We start from the raw sequence: 22,012 nt of genomic DNA on the forward strand, positions 1-22,012 counted from the left end.
GAAAAGATTTTTTAACTTCCTTCGGAAGAGCATAAACTAGTGGCTAGAAGCGGTAGAATTGTTTTTGTTGTGTTGGTAGAAAAAGAGTTAATGCGTGTAAACGCCATTCAGATGAAGACATAAAAAGGACTTACTAGGTTTTGTGGTAATAAGACATAGTGTAGCGGAGAATAAGACGAGAAAGCAGTCATAGTGTGTATGCGGCTTCGGTTGGTTTTTAACCAAGAGTCAAACAGCATCCGTTAAGGATTTCCACGCTTTGGTGGCTGCCGATGCGCCACGAAGACCTAACTGTACTCGAGCGAAGAAGTGCTCCAGAGAGACAGAAAAACGGCAAGGGTAACTGCCTTGCAAAGAATCCCGTTTCCCCCGATTCTTTTTACGTAGTTTTAACTTCCTTTCTTCATCTGCATGCGAAACTTCTCCGGCGTCTTGCACTGCAATTAACTCACTATCTGCCTTCCAGTTGGGTGGAGTCCTCGCAAGTCAAACTCCAGTCTATCTTCGCTGTGTGCCGCCAAGAGTGGCAGTGTTCGCTCATCAGGTGTTCTCACCAGTTGACAATATGTGACAAGTTATGAACAATGTGCTTACTGAACTTATTGCTACAATTGTTAATGTGTGTATGTGTCGCTATGCAACAAGTGTGAATAAGTAGTTAAGAAAGTTTTTGATTTTCTGCTTATGATAGTGGTGGCATGCATGGACAAAATTGTAAGTAATAATTAATACTAACTTGTGCTACACTTAAAATTACTTTACTAAATTGTGGTCATTACTAACTGAGTAAGTCCTGAGTAGACTGTTTTACATATCATTTCCTATTTTGGTTTTATGTTAGCGTAGTGTTTATCGTGTATTATACCTAATTTAAAAATGATTCCTTCGTGTTTATGTTAAAATTGTTTCGTGTAAGTTATTCCTAAAGTGTTTCATGTGATTCCAACAAAATAAGATAAATAGCCAAATGCACATTATATACAGCATAATAATAAAAGTAAAACGTAGAATCAGCTGCTTTAAACGTACAATCAGTTGCTTTGAAGTAAACATGATTGTTCTATGAGGTCGTACATAGCATATAGAAGTCATCTCCAACGTTTTTCTATATACAGGAACTCCGGAATCTTCTATCATTTTGCATTTCAGAAAATATGTTGTACAATATGTTCCATAATTCTTAGTGCAGTTTTGATTTTTAACTGTTTTAAAAGTAAAGAATTTGAAAATGTCAACTGTCAGAAGTTTTTAACATATTTAGCGTCGCGTAGACCCCCATGGGACCTGTAATTACCTTTCTTAACGGAACACGGATGTCTCAAGAAACCTAAATGCTTATTCTATTTCGTTACTTTCTTACGAGGAAGTTAATCCAATCTTGGTGAGACTTTCTAATCAGATACGGACCATCGTAATAACTTTAAAGGGTTCTGTACTAACGATCTAGTAATATTGTAGTTTCTTAATTTTTCATTTACAAAATTATTATAGCGGCCCAATCGGGAAAACCACAAAATTCATTCCGACGCAAAGCGTGTTTAATATATAAATACTGTATTTATATCAGTATTTATTATACTCTATAAGCTAAAGGAAATGAATTTTTAATGCAAGTGAATGATTATGAAATGAATTGATTTAATGAGAATGTGGGAGAAGAAGGGAGAACCTCGAGAAAAGCCACAGACGTTATATTGTCCACCACGCACTCATATGGCCTGAGAACAAACCAGAGATTCCTCGCACCAGAGGTGAGACAATTACTCAAACAAGCTGTATGAAACATTTTGTTAGTGTCTTTTTGTGAGTTGATAAGCGAATAATAATAATAATAATAATAATAATAATAATAATAATAATAATAATAATAATAATAGTAATAGTAAAACGAACTTAATTAAACAATTTCTCACTCCTTCTGAGCCAAAGGGAATCGAACTCGGGTTTTCCGCACCAAAGGGGTTTAAGACGACCATATTATTTTTAATTATTATTATTAATAAAGTTCACTTCAAGAAATAAGATACCCTGGTTTTTTCTCCCGTCAGGCTTAACCTGAGTTATCAATATTTTTGCAGCACTACTTTTAATCCCCGTTTATTCAAATTCCCCTCAAAGAAAGAATTTGAAATTATCACTGACTGAAACTTTTTTCATTGAATTTTCATCGTAGTTAATCTTATTCTATATTTTATGTAATCTAATTCGATAGGAATACGAACACAGAAACTTTGTAGACAATTGAAAACGCCCATGGTCATAATTCGAATTAGAACTTACAATAGATCGTGCCTTGCGATCCAAAGCCAAACGCGAGAAACTACCTATATTCTGCTATCAGCACTGCCCTATCATATAGGCAGAAGGGAATTGTTCCCACTATTCCTGTAATATTTAGCTTATGTAACTAAATGAGTAGAATGCAATAAAGGCCCGTAGAATTCGACGTACACAATATCTCCAAACCGACCGGATTGTGTCTAGATAGGAATCTGTCTTCCACACTGAAATGTGAAATATTTTCTTTATAAACAAAAAATAGGTTGACTGCTTGGAAGTTTATGTCTATTTTCAGCACAATTAATTACATGACACATTACCTACTGTATAGTGGGATTCGAGCTGCTACTCGAATTTCTATCGAAATAAAACACTCAGCCAAGAATCGAACTCATGCTGCTCAGATTAAGCACAAGTATTAGCCGCTTGGTATGAAAAGCAGTTAATGGTACACAGGTGTGTACCTAGTGTTTTTTTTTTTTTTTTTTTTTTTAATTGAAAGGAGTCCAAAGATTTTATCTTGGAGGCTCCAATAGCCTATGAATTATTAAACCTGTGCTACTCTGCACCCGAAAGGACAATATCATCATCATCATCATAGGTATTCTGCCTCTATTGGCAGGTCACTTGCCATAGCTGAGAAGCTTCCTTGCTCCACGGTCCTCCTCTAACCTCTTCGTCTTCACCTATGATCTTTCTGTTTTTATATCATCCATTAATTGTAGTCTCCTTTGCCCCATGCCTCTCTTTCCTGCCACCATACCCTCTAGGACGTCCTTCATGATACAATTTCTTCTTAGGCAATGTCCCAACCAGTTTCTCTTCCTCTTCCTAATAATATCTAAAAGTGTTCTTTTCTCCCCCACCATTTCTATCACCCTCTCGTTCGCTTTCCGCTCGACCCAACTAATTCTTTCTGTTCTTCACCACACCCACATTCTCAGACAATAAGTAATTGTTAATTACTGCCACAAATATTCTCAAGAGTATAAATAAAGAATAACATCAAATTTTTAAGCTACATCAATCATTTCTCTGTTGAACAATTATAGTTATATTAGGAAAGTGTACTAATGTTAGTCGAGTTATGAAGTATTGGAGGGGTCCAAACCGTGCGCCCCTGATGGTACACTACCACAATGGACATGGGAAATATAACATTATTATTAGATTTTAATTGATTAAGCGAAGTTTTGAATGACGCAAATTTGTTCGAGCGAAGCTTTGTATTCATTCCTATTAAATGTATTGCTAAAGTGATAGAAGAAACTAAAGAGGAGACAAAAACACATGTGAAAAACTTTGCTTCAGACTTAAAAATTGTGAATCATATACATATATTCCTGTGCTAATTGCATACCCTCATAGAGAAATAGATAAAAACAAATTGAAGTTTTGAGTAACAGATGTTGCCGGGAATAAACCCTGATCTTCTGTACAGAAGACAAGAGTTGAGTTGATTTTGAGTTTAACGTCCCTTTCAGCAGCGAGGATATATGAGACGGGACCTACTTATTAACGTGGAATTTGAACCACATGAGCTTCCATCGGGTGTGCAGAAGACAAGAGTGCTAGCCATTATGTCACAAGCGAGATTTATGATTAACTCCATCACATTCAGTTTTTCTCTAGATGAAAATTCTATATAGATTTATATAAAAGAGTAAATCCACACACTCATTCACTGATTTCCTCATCAATTGATTATTACCATCTTAGTTTTGCATCTTAAAATCTACATTTTACGAAATTTTACGAAATACTTCCCCTTAGGGTGTATAGAGGGCTTGAATTATTTCTTTACCGTAACCAGATTTCCAAATTGTTCAGAGGTGTTCAGACCCAAAATTTCGCATAAATGGTTTATTTTCACCCTAGGTTCTAGATTAGGTGTGATGCGAAATGAGTCTTCTAAGAGGAAAATAGGGGGGGGGGGGTCTTTTCCAGTTTTTAATTGGTTTATCAAGTCTCCGAGAATACTGAGCGTAGAACCATGAAATACGACTGTTATTCACTTGGTTGTGTTTAGCACCAAACACAAAGAGAAATCGGACACAAGGAAAGGAAGGAAAGAAAAATATAGCCTTTAGAAATATGCAGGGGTATACATATTGATGGATATATCTATATCAGGGACTGCGATTTTTACTTTAAAATAAAAATAAAATAATAATAATGATGATGAATTGTTGTGTTTTCTTGTATGATGTTCCCTTTCCTTGAGATTACATGCTATGTTGAATGTATCACTGACTAGTGACACCGAACCTACTGGGCCCGTATGGGCTCGTCATCAACAGTCACTGATACAATCACCAAGCCAATCATCTACGGAAAGTAGAACTCAAATTTGGCCCGAAATATAAAGCTTCCAAACTTTCTTCCATCTCAACTCACAGCCCGACATCCAGGCCTGCAGTTCATCATTCACATCCCATCCGGAAATAGGCTGTGAACCACGACTACAGACACAGGACACCGACCTCCGAGTGGAGCTGGCACTGAGCACAAAGAAGATCTTGATGTTGTCTGTGAAAGTCCTATCTGAATTAAAAAAAAAAAATCTTTTGAAACAGAATTTTGTAATTTAAAAAAAAAAAATCCAAACTGAGATTTTGATAGAAATTGATAACATGAGAAATTTCTACAGATTCGGTTGTTTTCAACTCGGTCACACTAAGGAAAGTCTCTTCCCTGAATTTCACAGCTATTTCATTTCCCCAGTAAACTTATTCTGCACACTGCTCTTGTTTGTATCATGCTTCGCATGCATACCAAAAACATCGATTACATGTTTCTACGACTTCTTAAAATTACAAGCTAGTTAGATTTCGTATTCAAAAAGAAAGATGCATTCACGGCTAGTAAGTTTTATTTTCTTTCAAAATATTCATGAATGTAGCACAAAATATTCGTTAACAGGAAAATATTTACATTGAACCGACATACCCATCTGAATAAAGTTTAATAAAATCGATTTCTATACTTTCAAAGCCAAAAACATTATTTACTTTTGTTTATATTCTCGAAATATTCATATTCTTTGATATTCATTGAATATTCTTGCCTTCTAGAGCATTTCCATGGCATCGACGCGCAAAACAAACAAAAGAATACAATAGAAAATACAAAACACTACCGAAAATAATAAATTCACTGCCTACAGATTGTGGTTAGCTTAATTTGCCTTTTGTTTACATATATTCCTTGGTGCTTACACTCTTCTGTGCATCGAGATCGTGGCCGGCGTAGAGGATTTACGCTCTTCGCGACCTCTTGTCAGCTCGGACCCACATGACAATCTAGCACAGGCAAGACATGCATATAATATATTCACACAACTTAAACCTAAAGCCCTAATCTAACTAAACTAACTTAACCTAAACAAGTATATATATATTAATAAAAAAAAAAAATCACACATACATTTCCTAAAGCACCATACTTAACTTGCATTTATATTTTGTTTTCGCTACCACATTTCTACCGAAGACGCAGTGGTTAGTTTTGCATTAGTGTCGTTCTGAATATATTCAATTTCTTAAAAGAAGGAAAAATATTTACTAGTAATTATCAACATTGCATTTTATAACTTGATGGGTATCAGTTTTCTAAAATAGTACGTAGGTTTAACCTATTGATGAACGTTTTCGGTTATCGGTACGCAAGATGCATGTACCCTTGCACTAAACAATAGCCGTGAAACTGACGCTTGTTTACATCTGCAACATTCATAATCATTCTACGTCAAACCAAAGAAAACATGCCAAAATGAATAAAGGTTGAATTTTGAGCAGAATTACCGAAAACGAATAATTTCTAGATTTTGGGGAATCTAAAACATCTTTCATCACTGGGGAAAATGTGTGTGTGGTACACACATTTTCTTGAGATTACGACAATCGCTCTGCGCTGAGATTCTAGCTTTCTTTTCCCCCCATCGAATGAAAACACGATGTCACATTGCCTAAATCTACATGCGTGCGGCGTTGAGGGAAACTTTACGAATTTAGTGCTTCATATTACAAGTATTACACAAACACCAGAAAATATATTCACTCATGATAGTTTGCCAGAACAAGGAAAATTTTGAAGCCAAATACCTGAGTTTCACTTTCACTGTTCCTTACTTACTTGACATCCTCTTCTTACACCGAGATTAAACGGATATGTTAAACAACAAAAAAAAAGTCCTGATAACTTCCACCCGAGGTTCCCTTGGAAACTCGTGATACGTGGTCTCAAAAATAATTTTTTGGAAACTCCTTCAGCACCTTTCCAGAAAAGCCATCGAGCGTGGCTTGACTTCTTCTTCCTCGGGTCTGCACCACTACTCAATATTCTTCCTCTCTCTTCCACCGTCTCCTCTTTCTTCTCTTAGGTTCTCTGGTGGACCGAGAACGCAAAATTTTCTAAGGAGCTCATTCCATACCACTGGATAGCTACAGGCTAGTATCCGTTGTGTTATGCGAAATTACTTCACAATTGTCTTATTTCCGGATTAACAATTTGTTAATACACCAAACATCGTACAGTTATCTCTTCCAATATTCGCCGAAACGAAGAATTTGACACAATTTTCACGTGATTACAAATTATTCCACTTTTTCGCAGACGCTAAACACTGCACGTCTGACTCTTGAAATGGCTGACGCCGTAATACAAAGAGTTACGAGATGATCCCCAATTGGAAGATAATTATGACGTAATCATAGGATGATAGGCTTCTGAGTGAAGATCAAAGAGAACCGAAATCTCAGCCGCAGCTGTGATTGTGGATTAGCCAATCAGATAATTTTACTTCGAAACAAAGAGATGCACCAAGAAGAAATTATGGCTGACTTTATTAATTTGGAATTTTGAAGAAAATTTTACGAAATAAATTTTTTAGCTTTCTTGTGAAGATTCCCTATGCCGAAATATGAATAGAAATGAACTGGAAACCATTGAAAAAGCCGAAATACACACTTATTTGTCTAAAATAATAATATATTCATGGATAAATACGTAAAATATATAAAATATAATTAATAATCATGTAATCTTCATATAACCTCTATTAAAATGATCTGTTTTACTAAAATTACACAAAATTCTCAACCTACGGTTTGCTCTACTATAAAATAAAAGTTACTATTAACATTCTAAATAAATTTTAAATTTTCTACGAACATACAAGGTGCTCAAAAGCATCGGGCCATGTTACATTATGCTGGGCATAAGGTAACACGATTGGTCAGAGAGCGCTCCCCCTGGTGCGTAGGATCTCTGGTTCAATCCCAGCTCTTGCCAAGTGAGCTTTGCGATGGACAAACATTGTGCGCAGTGGCGTATTTAGAGGGGGCTTCCGGGCTTAAGCCCCCCCCCCCCCGAGATCTTACTTACTATAGTAAAGTATATGAAATATCTTGCAGAATTTTCACATTTTCAGGCAAAGCCCCCTTCCGAAGGTTAGCAAAGCCCCTCCCGAAACAAAATCGTAAATATGCCACTGATTGTGCGCAGCTAAGACTTCTTTCCTGAAATGTCAGACGTATTAAAAGCATTGCTTGTATTCCAATTATTGCGAGAGAACCACATAGGCCTACGTACATGTAATATTACGATATATTTATTTTTTAGGACTGTATAGGGTGTTATTTCTGTTCATTGCGAGAGTTAAAATAATTTAACCAAGAAGAATTAAGGGAGGAGGGCTGCAATATGTCTATACGTTTGAAATGTAGGTTTATACTCTTAAATATAGGTACGCGACTTCCCACTCGCTTTTTTAGGCAGGGACAATAAGGCCATATTTTTATTATTTTTTTTTAAAATTACACGTTTCTCTTCTGTTAATAATAAGGGAATAAATTGTACGGTGAATACAACGTATCTCCTCTTGATCCAACTAGTTACACTGAAGCTTAGGAACTATTTTTCCGGTTATAGTTTTTAACTGGCAACAATGTTGATAAATAATCAACAAATTATTGTATACGCCATCGTTATTAGCAAATGAAGTGTAATAACAAACTTACAGATGTAGTTCAAAGTTTTGCAAATACTGTAATGCTTTCACGACAAAAGAATGTATTTATATGCTATTTATTTCTGAAATTACAAACGCTACCTATTAACACAAATATTATAATTATACAACTTTAGAGTCTATTTCCAGTATTTAATTTAAGAAAAAAAATATCAAAACCATTCAATATTATCATAGATGTATCTCTGAATCCAAGACGACTCTCATTTTCTTTTAACAAAGGATTACAAAAAATACATCTACAGCACGTATTGGGTACAGTTTCAGAAAATTTTATATGAATAACAAGTAACAATGTAATGCGTACGCCACGTTAAGGAGTTTGGTTTGTATGGTGTGATATTTTCTCAATTATTATTTAAATGGGAAATGGTAGTGGATTTATACCAGTTTCGGTTTTAGTAAAGAGATTAAAACAAATATGGAATATATGGAATAAGATGAAAGTTATTGCTTTGAAAATGCTGTTTCTTCTAAAATCATATTATAAAACGGAAATTCCCGTGAAAAACAAAGACAAATGAATTCTTTCTCGCCTCGTTCCGTAAATTTATGTACAAAATTTACGCCCTCCCTTTTTTAGTTGTTAATTTCGTCTAGAAATAATCAGAATCTTTCCGTGTCACGAGAGATCCACGAAAGGTGTGATAGGCCTATAACAACATTTAAACCATATTTACTATTGGGGTATATTGTCTAATGATTTGTGTGTATTGAAACATTGACCAATGCCCTTCATTGTGATCCTACAACCACTTTATCAAATTATAGGTTTATACTTGCATTATGTAACATTAAAATACTGTTTGAGAACTAAGACCTGCGTTGAACTAGTTTTACCCATATAAGGCCTTCGAAAATGGTTGTATCTCGTCTCATTCCGAATTTTGAAAAAGTACGTCTCGTCTCGTTGCTGTGGTCAACGCTATTATTGTCACACTCCACAGCACATGCAGGCTTGGAGCATATCGATTCTCTCGAGTGAATACATATCACTGGCTGAAACTGTAGAACTAGCAGCTTGATGCGTGGTATTCATTATTGTAATGATACGTATCACCTGAACATATTTCAGTGGGTCTTATATGACATTGACTGATCCTATTTACGTGAAGCCGCAAAACTTTGTAGTACAAGATTTACAGCTTAAAGTTAGAATTAAATCAGCACATTGCTTTCAATTTTCTTTATAAAATAGGAGTAGCATATCTTTGTATTTTGATTAAAATAAACCTCCCTCCTCAATACTTTAGTGGGTAGAGCGGGCGTTTAGTGGGAGAGCATTGCTTTCAATGCTTTCAATTGAGGAGGGAGGGAGGGAGGTTTATTTCAATCAAAACATAAAGATATGCTACTCCTATTTTATAAAGAAAATTGCTTGCCCTTAGTTACAAGAAAATTATCATATTCAGTATAGTAAGGGTCCCTCGTTCGATCTCCTGTCAAGTAAGTTTGTGCTGGACAATATCGTGTCCGTGAGTTTTCTCGAGGTACTCCTGTTTCCTTCCACACTGGGACTCACAAAGGGCTTCAGCTGGCCAGAATCGATTATGTTTGTGCATATTGAAATGGAAAAACAAACAAAAAAAGAAGAAGAAAGAAAAAGAAAGAGAAACTAAACAAAATCTTTCAGTTTAATATCCTATAGTTATGTCCTGCAGGCTAGGACACGGATAATTAATGAAAATAAATGGCTATGAAAGTATTTGGTGGAATGATAATGTGGTAAAAACGGGAGGGCCCGGAAAATACCCATGGATACAGTGTTGTTCACCAGCAACTTATATGTCCCAGGATCGAATCAGGAACACTCGCTCCACAGGTGAGAGCTTTACCACTTTTTAAAACTCTTTTCTTACTCTTGTTTCTCTTTCTTTCACTTAAGGGGGGGGGGACGGTGGTGGCTCAGTGGCAGAGCGTTTATCTCTGTGCGTAGGGTCCCTCTTTCAATCCCTGTCAAGTAAGTTTGTGCTGGACAATATCGTGTCCATGAGTTTTCTCGAGGTACTCCCCTTTCCTTTCATAGTCTCATTCCACCGATTCCTCCATCATTATTCACTTGCCTTAATCATGTAGGTCCACGTCTCTTCGTTTAAAGGACATAATCATACGAAGTTAAACTGAAAGATTTCGGTTCTTTTTTTTTTTTTTTTTTTTTCTTGCGCGTTTCATGATTCCCGAACTCAACCACTGAACACACAAACAACGAGGACAGTTAAAAACTCTCATGCTCTTCAGAGAGCTTTGAACTCCCAGTGGGTTTCGCCTCATCGTGATCATCCTAATGTCACAAGTTACTCGCATATCCCTTATTGAAACTGCAGAAAGAAAGAAAATAAAACCAATAATAAAATAAATTAAATTATAAGTTCTTCTTTTTTAAACTTTGTTGTATAATGAAACTAGTTCAGGCTACCCAAGAACAAAAGAGAATTTTCACGCTTAGATACCTTTATAATTGCTCTCACCGGTTCGTTATGCATCCTTTCGCAGGTACCATTCCATCTTCAAACACTCTTACGTAATCTTACTTTTCGCTGGGTTCGCCTTCTTTTGATTTTCCTTGCTAGACCTTTCTCAATTTTTAGGTATATAGTTGATATTTACGATTGGTATGATAGTCATTAGAGTATGGAATAATCACATATTAACATAGAAAAACAGTAAGATCTACCAGTAAGTAGAACATCTTCTCATTCTGTATATTTGGACAAAGTTAATGGTGAAACAGGGTGTCCAATATACAATGCAACCCGGAGTTTAAGATAGTAGAACTTTTGAACCTGAAGCAATACACAAATAATGGTAATACCAAAATGAAGCCTTGTTTATGCATATAATTTTAAAATAGGAAGCAACGATTGAAGTACACTAGGAACCACACAGTGTTGCCAGATGTAACAAAAGGTGTAAATCAATTGTTTTGCAAAACACGTAAATTGACTCATAACTGATAGGTATGGATGTTTCGTCGTTAACTTTCAGTTTGTTTAGTTGGAGTAGCTTGGAAACTATTTAGCAGAAAAAAATATTTTTTTCATTTCCAACGATAATTAATCGGATGAAGCCTCTGTAAGGGGGAACTACAGAAATCATAGTTTTCATAAATTAACGCTCTGAATTGACAACACTGCTGATGTTTCAGTGCATCAAAAGATTTATTAAGAGTCTGCCTTACTAAAAATATTACAAAATTTACCATTTTTCTTTTGCCTGTCTATTCATAAGTGAAAGATGATAATGTAATGCAAGTTACCGGAATCATAGATAATGTTATTCTACAACAGAAAATATGAATCTGAAAGATTTTCAGTGTTGCCATCCATAAAAATGACAGTGTTGCAAGAAAAAAACAACGTCCCTAAATTCTAAGTTAAGACAGCTACTAGAGGAACGATCTCAACTGCGTTTCGTTGCGTATCATGTTGTTTTGATTTCTTGTGAACTACTTTTTAAATAACATTATTATTCAGTTTTAGAGATGCAAGGGCTCGGAAAAAACCGGCTTTTTTGGAAAAAAACTCGGTTTTTTCTGCTTCGCTTTTTTGCTTGGGAAATTTTGGGCTTTTTTGAAAATTTTGCTTTAAACTGATAACGCAGGCTTTGTTTCGCTTCTCTACAACAAAAAACTCATTTAATTAGTGGTTGATGCAGATAATAATATGAAACCTCGAAAATAAACCATGAATTTCAAAAAGATCTTTTTTTAAATTCTTAACATTTTTACATTATGAATTCCAAAGGATTAACCAATATATGTAATAATATTTTAGCCTCTTATATACAATAAGTACTTAAAAATGATACATAAATAACTAGCAAAATTGTATGTAGTATTTTTACTTCAAAATATCACACAACCTCTTTTTGAAGCAAAATAAAGAAAAAACATGAGAGAAATATGCACATCAAGAGTTTCGTTTCGGGGGGTTCTGTACATTCTTGAAATTTTTCAGTTAAGTTTTAACTTTTATATACATTGTATGAATATTTCGAACAAATTTTTCACTGATTGATCACAAACGTAATAATCCGTTACCACCTATCAGGTGCTTCGGATCTGCAAAATCGGTAAAGCTCCAAATTCTGTAATGCACTGACTGTTCCTTAAGCTTGTTCAGAATCGGGAAAGTACCGAATTTTCTGTTCATGGATCATATACGTAAGACGGTTCATCTGAGAGTATGGTTTCCTAGGATGTAGAATATATAACAACCATCACGGTTTACCCAGTCCTGAAGGTTTCTGAATTTTTAACAAGAAAATTCAACATATCGTTACGATTTTTTTTTTTTTTTTTACCAAAAAGAAAAACTATGGAATACATTTTAAAAGAGTGGAAGAATTAATCACTGTTCTAATTCACAAGAAAGGAGACAAAATTGATTGTAATAATTATCGAGGCATTTCTCAACATTCTATTAATAAGATTGACCCCATACGCAGATGAAATTATTGGAGATTATCAGTGTGTATTTAGTCGAAATCGATCAGATATTTACCATTCGACAAATACTCGAAAATAAATGGGAATATATTACCTAGTACATCGACTGTTTATTGATTTTAGAAAGGCTTACAACTCGGTTAGGGGAAAACATTGTACAACATTCTTACAGAATTTGGAATACCGAAAAAGCTAGATTTACTAAGTGTTTAAATGAATCCCAGAGTAAAGTCCAAGTAGAAAAATGCGAGCTTCCACGTCGAGATTGGCCTGAAACAAGGATATGCGTTATTGCCGTTATTATTCAGCTTTGTTCCGGAGTATCCTATAAGAAAAATCAAAAATAGGAACCAGGGCCTAGAGTTGAATGGTGTTCACCAGGTTATGGTGTAGGCTGATGATGTAAATCTAATAGGAGAACAATCGAAAGAAATGTAGAGGATTTATTAAACGCTTGCAGGGATATGAGTAAATGCAGAGAAATCTAAAACCAAGGAAGTTCACAAGGATCGTAATTTGGCAAACTGTGAGTGCGTTAAAATATCAATTAATACTTTCGACACAGTGGATACTTTCAAATATCTTGAATCAGTATTACCAGACCAAAATCATACCCACAAAGAAATTAAATGTCGACTGAAATCAGGAAATTCTTGTTATTATTCAGTTCAAAACATTTTGTAGTCGCGAATTCTGTCAAGGAATTTAAAGCTTAAAATATATAAAATGATAATCATGCCTGTTATGCTTTATGGTTGTGAAACATAATCGTTTACGCTGCGGGAAGAACGCAGACTGAAATTATTTGAGAATAAAATTCTGAGACGAATATTTGGACCCAAGAGGAACGGAAATGGGGAATGGCGGAAACTTCATAAGGAGGAACTACATAATTTATACGGTTTACCAAATATCGTTAGAGTCATCAAGTCTAGGAGGCTCATGTGGGCAGGTCATGTAGCCAGAATGGAAGAAAGTAGGAACGCTTTCAAAGTTTTAACTGGAAATCCAATCGGGAAACGTGCATTAGGAAAACCTAGGCCCAGATGGGAGGACATTATTAAGATTGATTTAGCAGAAATAGGAATACAGAGTAGAAACTGGATTGAATTGGATAAGGACAGAAGTCAATGGAGAGTTTTTGTGGTCATAGAAAAAGAGAGAGAGAGAATACATTTAAGTTAAGCACAACAAACATGAGGGAGTGGTTAGCTTTTGCGCTTCTATCGTGAAGTCCGGGATTCAACCCCGCATTCGACCATTTTGACAAACGTTTTCTTAATCCCATCTGTGAATGTAGAGATAGTGTGTCCTGGCCGACTTCCTTTCTAATCGTTTTTAAATCTTTGTTATTACTAATTACCAGCAGTGATGGATTTGCGAAGAAGGTTAAGGGTGGGGATGTCTTTCGGATTGAAGCCTCTACCCTGAAATTACGGAATTTCTAATACAAACTAAATATTAGTTTTGCCTTTACTCATAAACTTCAAGCTGTCCTCAAATTTTAAAAAAAAGGAATTTTTAAAAAAACTAAGCATTAATAAAAAAAAGCCCCTCCCAAAATTCTTTTCTAAATCCGCCACTGATTGTCAGTATAAAATGGTCTTCAAGGTTGTATCTGAAAGATTATAGCTGAATATACAAACGAAACGAAATATTTGTTATGCCTGTACTCATAAACGTAAGCTCCTCTTAAATAAAAGTTAGGAATTTTTTAAAAAAAACAAACATTATTCAGAAAAGCCCCTCCCAAATATTTTTCTAAATCCGATACTGATTATTTCTATCAAATGGTATTCAAGGTTGTGTCCGGAAGATTATTGTTAAATCATTGCACAGCTACAGTATAACGGAAATGTGGAAATACGCTCTCATGGATATATTGAAAAACATAAGTTTAATTATGTGCTAGAAGCTAGGGTTCTAAGCTCCAAGATATGAAATACGGATGACTAAAAAGAAATGATCTAGAGAAGAAAAAATGTGGATGATTCAGAAGTTAAAATAAGGTTAAACAGCTTCTAAAATTGCCCTCAAATACTACGTACTTTATGTTTACTTTAATTCATAAACCATGTGCTCCATCCATCATGATGGTGAATTCCAAAGCGAAATATGGCATTCAGGTCATGAAATCTTATTTAACTTTAGAGTATACTATAAGAAAGCTATTTAAACAGAAAAATCATGAAAATGAAAAAAGCCAAAATTTCCAAAATTCTCGTTTTTTTCCCAAAAAAGCCGGCTTTTTATGTGCAAAAAACCATCGATTCGAAAAAGCCGGCTTTTTTGCATCTCTATTCAGTTTTAATAACTGTATGTTAAAACTATTGTTTTTGAGCTATGAATCTATAAAGTTAATCTTTTCATGTTTTCGGCAGTCCATAACTTCGAAACGAAGCATTTGTGCACCCAGGTTGGTCTATACTTTTTGTCTTATATTAGTGTCAGGAATCACGCTCCAAACGTTGTCGATGTTGTTTCGAAACACCTTGTATATAGTTAGGACTAGCGTTTGGCTAGCTGGGGTTCTGACCCGATTGCTCAGTCTACAACTTTGCATCTTTGAAACCTATAATTCTACCAAATTTCAAGTTTCTTTTCCTGTTTCAACTATCTAAAAGAGGGATGCTCGCGAGTTCTTCTAGTGCGGACCTCGAGAAGATATGTGTTAACATTTTCTATATATTTTATTACATATATAAAAGTTTTTAAAAATAATTAAAATGTAATACCTTGGACTAATACACAAGTGGATGTATGTTTTAGGCACTGAAACCAAAAATAAATATAAGGGTAAGATTGGTTAGAGTAGTGTTTATTATTATTATTATTATTATTATTTGGGTACGTTAGGTATCTAAAAATTTAAGCGTAGCATTTTTGTTCATGCTGCATCGTTAAAAATGAGTGGCTGTGAATATTGAATATTACTAAATGTCAGTACTACTGAGGGCAGATATATGTTTTTACTTGAGATTTAAAATCTTTCTTCCGTTTCTTACATATGTTTTTATGTTTGAGAAATTATCCAAGATATTTTCACCCAATCTTGAGAATGTAAGGATATTTATTGAGCAAAAGGAATTTTTAAGACTTGTTAAAGTGATTTTGTCGTTGAGAACCTGGCAACTCTGAGTCTGTGAGACTGGTACATTACCTCAGCACGCTTAAGAATTAAAAGGTGCTTCCTCAAGAATTATATTATTTCGAGTTGATTTTTTAAGTCGGTGGCACTTCAATATGAGTAAGAAAAGGAAAGTTAGTGATCAAAACCGAAATTTTCAAGATAATTGGGAAAGTGACTTTAAAGTATCATATGAAATTGCAGCCCTCACCACATAGAAATTTCTATAACACGGCCCCTTAGTTCAAAGAAGTTGGCCATCATTGATCTAAAAGATAAGATTTTATATCCCAAGAAAACGCCCATTTAAATAACAAGGAATTTTTTTATGCCTACCTTTAAATCCCTTAAAAACTAAAAAATATTCACTTTTAGCAATTTTCCCGTGGGTTAGTCCTGAAAAGCTACAATCATGCCAAATTTCATCATTGTAACACTACAGGAAGTGTCCAATAATTTTGGGGTGTAAAAGGTGGCCCATATAAATAACATGGGGAAGATTTTTCAGTTCCCCATAAAACCATTCCAATGCTGGAAATTTTTATTTTTGGTAATTTACTTAGATAAAGTTAACGAAAACGTACAAGCATAACGAGCTTCAAGTTTTTATTCCAATTCCAAGTACCTAAAACATGAGATTATATGCCCCCCCCCCCCCCAAAAAAAAAGTTGATTTAAATAACATGGGGAATTTCTTCATCCTCCCCTTTAGATCCCGTAAAAATTAAAAATATTCACTTTTGGCAATTTTCCTGTGGCTTAGTGCCGAAAAGCTACAATTGTGCCAAATTTCAACTTTCCACATCAACCGGAAGTAGCCGTTATTTTATGTCAGTTTAGGACAATTAACTGCTAAGAAAGAGGGATAGCCTTATAGATGTTTTAATAATTTTTTAATGTACTTAGGGAAGGTAATCTTTAGTTTTGCATGAAAGTTGCATATTTTTTATTTGTCCGCATTTTGACATGTTTCTAGATAGCTGTAAGAAAGACCTTAGGCTATTGAATTCTTAAAATTCGTATCCTAAAGGGGACAGGGTGGGGGTTTATAATATATGATGGGATACTTCCCCCTCAAAAAACGGAAAAAGAATGTTGAGCAGATTACCGATGTAATTACCGCTTGTCCCGCTAGGTGTCATTACTATGGGATATCTTGCATCGATCTGCAAGTTGACATTACTCAGTGCTGACTGAGTCTTTCGTTCGTAGTGTTGGATTGTGTGTGGTAGTGCGGCAGGAGACAAACGATTTTTGATTGATTGTTGAGATGGCACAAGGAGTAAAGAATCTTTTTTTTTTCTGGGAAAAACTGCAGCTGTAACTTTTGTTATGGTTCGCCAAGCTTTTAATGATGTTGCTTTGGGAAAGATATAAGTCTACGAGTGGTTTTCCTGCTGCAGAAATGGTGACATATTAACTGAAGATTAGCCATTGCCTGGCCGTCCTTCGACAAGGAAGAAATGAAAAAAAAAAACATTCGAGAAACGGAAAAGTTCGAGATATCATGAATGAAGATCGTGGAAAGACCATCGAGCAAATTTCTCAAGAAGTAAGGTTATCCTATAGTACCTGCCAGCGCACTTTAACGGACGATATGAAAATGAGAAGATTGTGCGAAATTTGTGTCTCAGTTGCTGTCAGAGGAGCAGAGACACATTCGATTGAATGTTTGTCGCGACTTGAAGACTGAACTGCATAATGACCCAAATTTTCTCAAACGAAATTGCGACTGCGAAAGAGTCCTGGAGTTACGGGTACGATCTTGAATCAAAACAAGCATCCAGCCAGTTAAAAACTCCAAATTCGCCACCTCCCAAGGAAGCACACTAAGTTCGATCCAATGCGTAAACAATATTGATTTGTTTTTGTTTTATTATGTTAATGGGATTGTCCATAAGGAATTTGTTCCCCAAGGATAAACAGTGAACTAGCAATTTTTCTTGGATGTCTTGAGAAGATGGTATGTAAATGTGCGACTGAAATCTCCAGAACTGTGGCGAAGTGGAATGTGGTTACTATACTGCGACAACACCCCAGCCTACACGGCCATGTCAGTACGATATATCTTGATAAAGAACAAGGTGCTTATGTCGCATGTCCCTTACTCATCCGATTTAGCACCTTATGTTTTTTTTATCGCGGCTGATAAAGAATCTGAAAGGGAAGCAATTGAGTAAGGTCAATGAGTTTAAAGACACTACGAGAAAAACCTTGAATAGTATTGACCAGAAGAGTTTCGAAACTCTTTCCAACAGTAGGAGAAGCGTTGGGACAAGTGCACTAAAGCACATGGACATTACTTTGAAGGTAACTAGAGTAATGTACATGCAGGTATACGTACTTAAATGTTTCTAAAATATATATGTACCTAAGCAATATATAGTACATGTAGGCAACAATAAAACAAAGTGAAAAATTCCTTTTTTGGGTACTTCCTCGTATATATAAAAAATGAAATGCAAAAATGTTTAATGGTTGACTTCTCTTACACCGACTGATTGATTTTAATGATTTTTGGTACATAAGTAGACCCTGACATTACTTAGGTTTTTATCACATTAGTTTTCCGTAAGAGCATACAGTAAGTGGCTTAGAGGGGATCAAATTTTTATATGCGTTGACCACTACACAGAATTTGATTATTTTTTTAGTACGTACATGAATGGTCCATGGCCTGAATAACGCTTTTTTTTAACATTACCAACATGCGTGTGTGTGACAAGGGGTGACATAAAAATAATAATCAATAAAATCTTTAAAAAACAAAATTAATCATCTTCAACAAAAGCGCTGAATAGTAGAAACTAATAAAAACGGCAGAAAACAGATACTCATAATAATAATAAAGTGCTTAAAAGCAGAAAATAATTCGTTACTAGATATTATTTATAAAAATAAAATTGAAGTCTATCACAAGCTAAACATATTAATACCTAATATAAAATTAGAATCGATGATAATTTTATGAGGCATTAATTTATTGTTTGCCACAGACTTCAATTTTTTAATATAAATTCTTATAATTATTTTCTGCTTTTAAACGTTTTATTATTATTATTATTATTATTATTATTATTATTATTATTATTATTATTATTATTATTATTATTATTATTATTATTATTATTATTATTATATCTGCATTTTAGCGTATTAGTTCCTACTTTTCAACGCTTTTGTCAGTTTCTACTTTTTTAACGCTTTTGTTAATTTCTACATTTTAGCTCTTTTAGTTTCTATTTTTTAACGGTTTTTAGAAGTAGGTTAATATCTTGTTTTAATATCTTCTAGGTTTCAGTGCATTTTTGAAGTCATTTTTTCTCTTTATTTAATTTTTCCATTTTTTTCGTTATACCAGTAGGATAATTAGACATCTGAGCCAGTCCACGAAATATGTGTGACCAATCTGTAAATGTAAATGTGTCAAATTCAGAACCACCTCCTTTTTTTGAAGTTGGTTAAAAATGACAGATATTTGTGTCCAATTCATACTTTTCGGGATTACTGAGATGAATAGTGACACTACAGATGCTGTTTTAGTTCACGTTCACCCCATTATCATTACAATTTCATTGAAATGTGTATACAAAGGGAGGGGATGAATTAAAACATCTTTCGTAAATCTATTCTTTCCGTGCGAAGAACGGGCATTCCAGGTAGTTTATTCCAAAGTGGAGTATGTCATCTGTGTCTCATGATGCGAAGGTTAAACTCAGTATAAAAACTCCTCACTAAAAATAAGTGAATATATGCCCCGGTGTTTTCGAAATTCCCCTTTGATTGAAGCAATATGTATAATATTTTTCTCGATATTCAAATTGACGTTTTGTATCTCATGACGGAAAACGACTGAACCGTTTCAAATTAATTTCGAGCATACAGTAGTTAGTACTGTGTTCAAACCGGGTTTTCATCAAGTTACTTTCATTAAAATATGTATCCTAGGGAGCAAGAAGTTTAAAATCTATGCTCGTTATATAAATCCACACTGCGTTTGTTGGAATTAAAGTTTTGAACACTGTTAGCACTTGGCTTGGGGTTTGGTTTCTATCATGTCACTTTCATTAAAATGCATGTCCTAAGGGAAGGGGGAGATCAAAATTTACGTAAAAAATAAAGTTATTCACGATATTCTCAAATTAGGCTGGAAAGCTTGTTACAAATATGTTCTCATTTACAAACAGTTTCGAAAATTCCACTTCTAAATGACGAAAGGCGAAAATTCCACTTCTAAGAAACAGTTTTCTTCCAATCGATTCAGTATACCAAGGATAGGTTCCATTTGCTCCATTAACTCTCTATTCAAACCGGAAGTGGTTCGAATTAGGCATTTCATGTTTCAAAATTGATTGCAATAGAACAAAAGCGGTAATAGATAGCGAAAAGTAGTTTTTCGCAAACGATTAATCGTCTCAAATCAACATATCATGACTATCCACACTCCATTGAAACCGAAAGAGGTTCAAATTTACTATTACTTCGGATTTCAATACCGGCTTCAACGTTTATCACCATAGAACGAAAAATGATAACAGGTAGCGAGAAGTAATCTTTTGCAAACGATTCAGTGTCTCAAGACAACATGTCATGATTATCCACAATACTCTATCAAAACCGTAAGTTATTCAAACTTACTCTTACTTCAGGTTTCAATACTGATATCTGTACTAAATGATATTATAATGCAAGATTTTTGCAATCGATTCGGCGTCCCAAAAATAAGTTTCATCTGCTTCCTTAACCCTCTATCCAAACCGGAAGAGATTCAAACTATAAATTTCCGGTTTCAACGCTTGTCGCCATAGAACGAAAACGGCAACAGATATCAAGAAGTGGTATTTTGCAAATGAAAAATGAAATGAAATCTTCGAGTGTTACGTCCAACGCTTATGCCGGCTAGGCTAAAGGAGACGGTGACGATGACAAATGAATTAAATGGTGGAATGAAGAAAGTGGTAGGAAACGAGACCATCCCGAGAAAACCACGCATATGGTGTTTGTCCACCACAAAGTTCACTTGGCGCGAACTAAGATTGAACCAAGAACCCGTGCACCAGAGATGAACGCTCTACCACTGAGCCACCACGGCCCCAATATTTTGGAAATAATTCAGACAACATACTATTAATATCCATACCACTCTAACCGAACCGGAAGTGGTTTAAAGTACTATTACTTCCCGTTTCAATACTGGTTTCCGTAGAACAAAAACGGTAAAAGGTATCAAGATGGAGTTTTTTGCAATAGATGCAGTGTCCCAAGAATAGGTTCCATCTGTTTCATTAACCCTCTATTCGAACCAGAAATAATCAAATATTTACCATTTCCGATTTCAACGTTTATCGCCATAGAAGGAAAATGGTAACAGATAGGAAAAAGCTGCTTTTTGCAATCGATTCAGTGTCCCAATACTAGGTTGTATCTTCTCCCGTAGCCCTTTCTTCATACTGAAAGTGGTTGAAATAAAATATTTTTATTTTAAACCTTATTACCATAGAGCAAAAAACGGTAAGGGATAGGAAATAATGCTTTTTGATATGAAATCAGCGTCCGAGGAAAAGGTTTGTAGATGTACTACTTCAAGTTTGACTATTGAATTCGTACAGTTTGTAGGGATGCGCACGAGACGAGTCGAGACATAATTTTTCTGACAAAATTCGAGTCGAGACACAGCTCTTCCAATAGAGAAATATAATTTTTTCGAGTCGAGACATCGCTTTTACAGCACATTTTCGAGACGATACAGCCTCAAATCTTGTCTCGTACGCATCCCTAATAGTTTGGAAGTCTTAGTTTCACACTGTAAAACGATACTCGCTTGTTTTTAGATAATTAGCATTTGGGTTGACCTATGTTTTTATTGAAATGCTTCTTTGAAATGTGTTTTGAGGAGGGAAACCATGTGTAAAATTTTCACAAACAACAACGACTGAACCGCTTGAAACGAATATTGAAAAAAAAAAAAAATCCACCTGAGTTAAGCTGGCTTTTTGTAATTTAGTTTCTATTCAAATACTCATACTATATATGTTCAAATATACCTTGTAAATATTACCATAAATCTATTCTTCCTATCGAACATTAGGTACTTCAACTAATATTCTTACAAAGAGTTTGTAAAATA

The 22,012-nt window shown here is 34.9% G+C and overlaps 1 protein-coding gene across 1 annotated transcript in view; it reads left to right on the forward strand.

Moving 5' to 3' along the window:
• The first annotated feature begins 580 nt into the window (after window positions 1-580).
• LOC145694202 (uncharacterized) overlaps window positions 581-22,012 on the forward strand; it is a 93,914-nt gene continuing 72,482 nt past the window's right edge. Inside the window, exon 1 of the mRNA XM_081770316.1 lies at window positions 581-714. The gene's annotated coding sequence lies outside the window, so the exon portion shown is untranslated. The remainder of the gene's footprint in view (window positions 715-22,012) is intronic.

This window comes from Thermobia domestica, chromosome 9, assembly GCF_964235325.1.
Source record: "Thermobia domestica chromosome 9, izTheDome1.hap1.1, whole genome shotgun sequence".
Lineage (NCBI taxonomy): Eukaryota > Metazoa > Arthropoda > Insecta > Zygentoma > Lepismatidae > Thermobia > Thermobia domestica.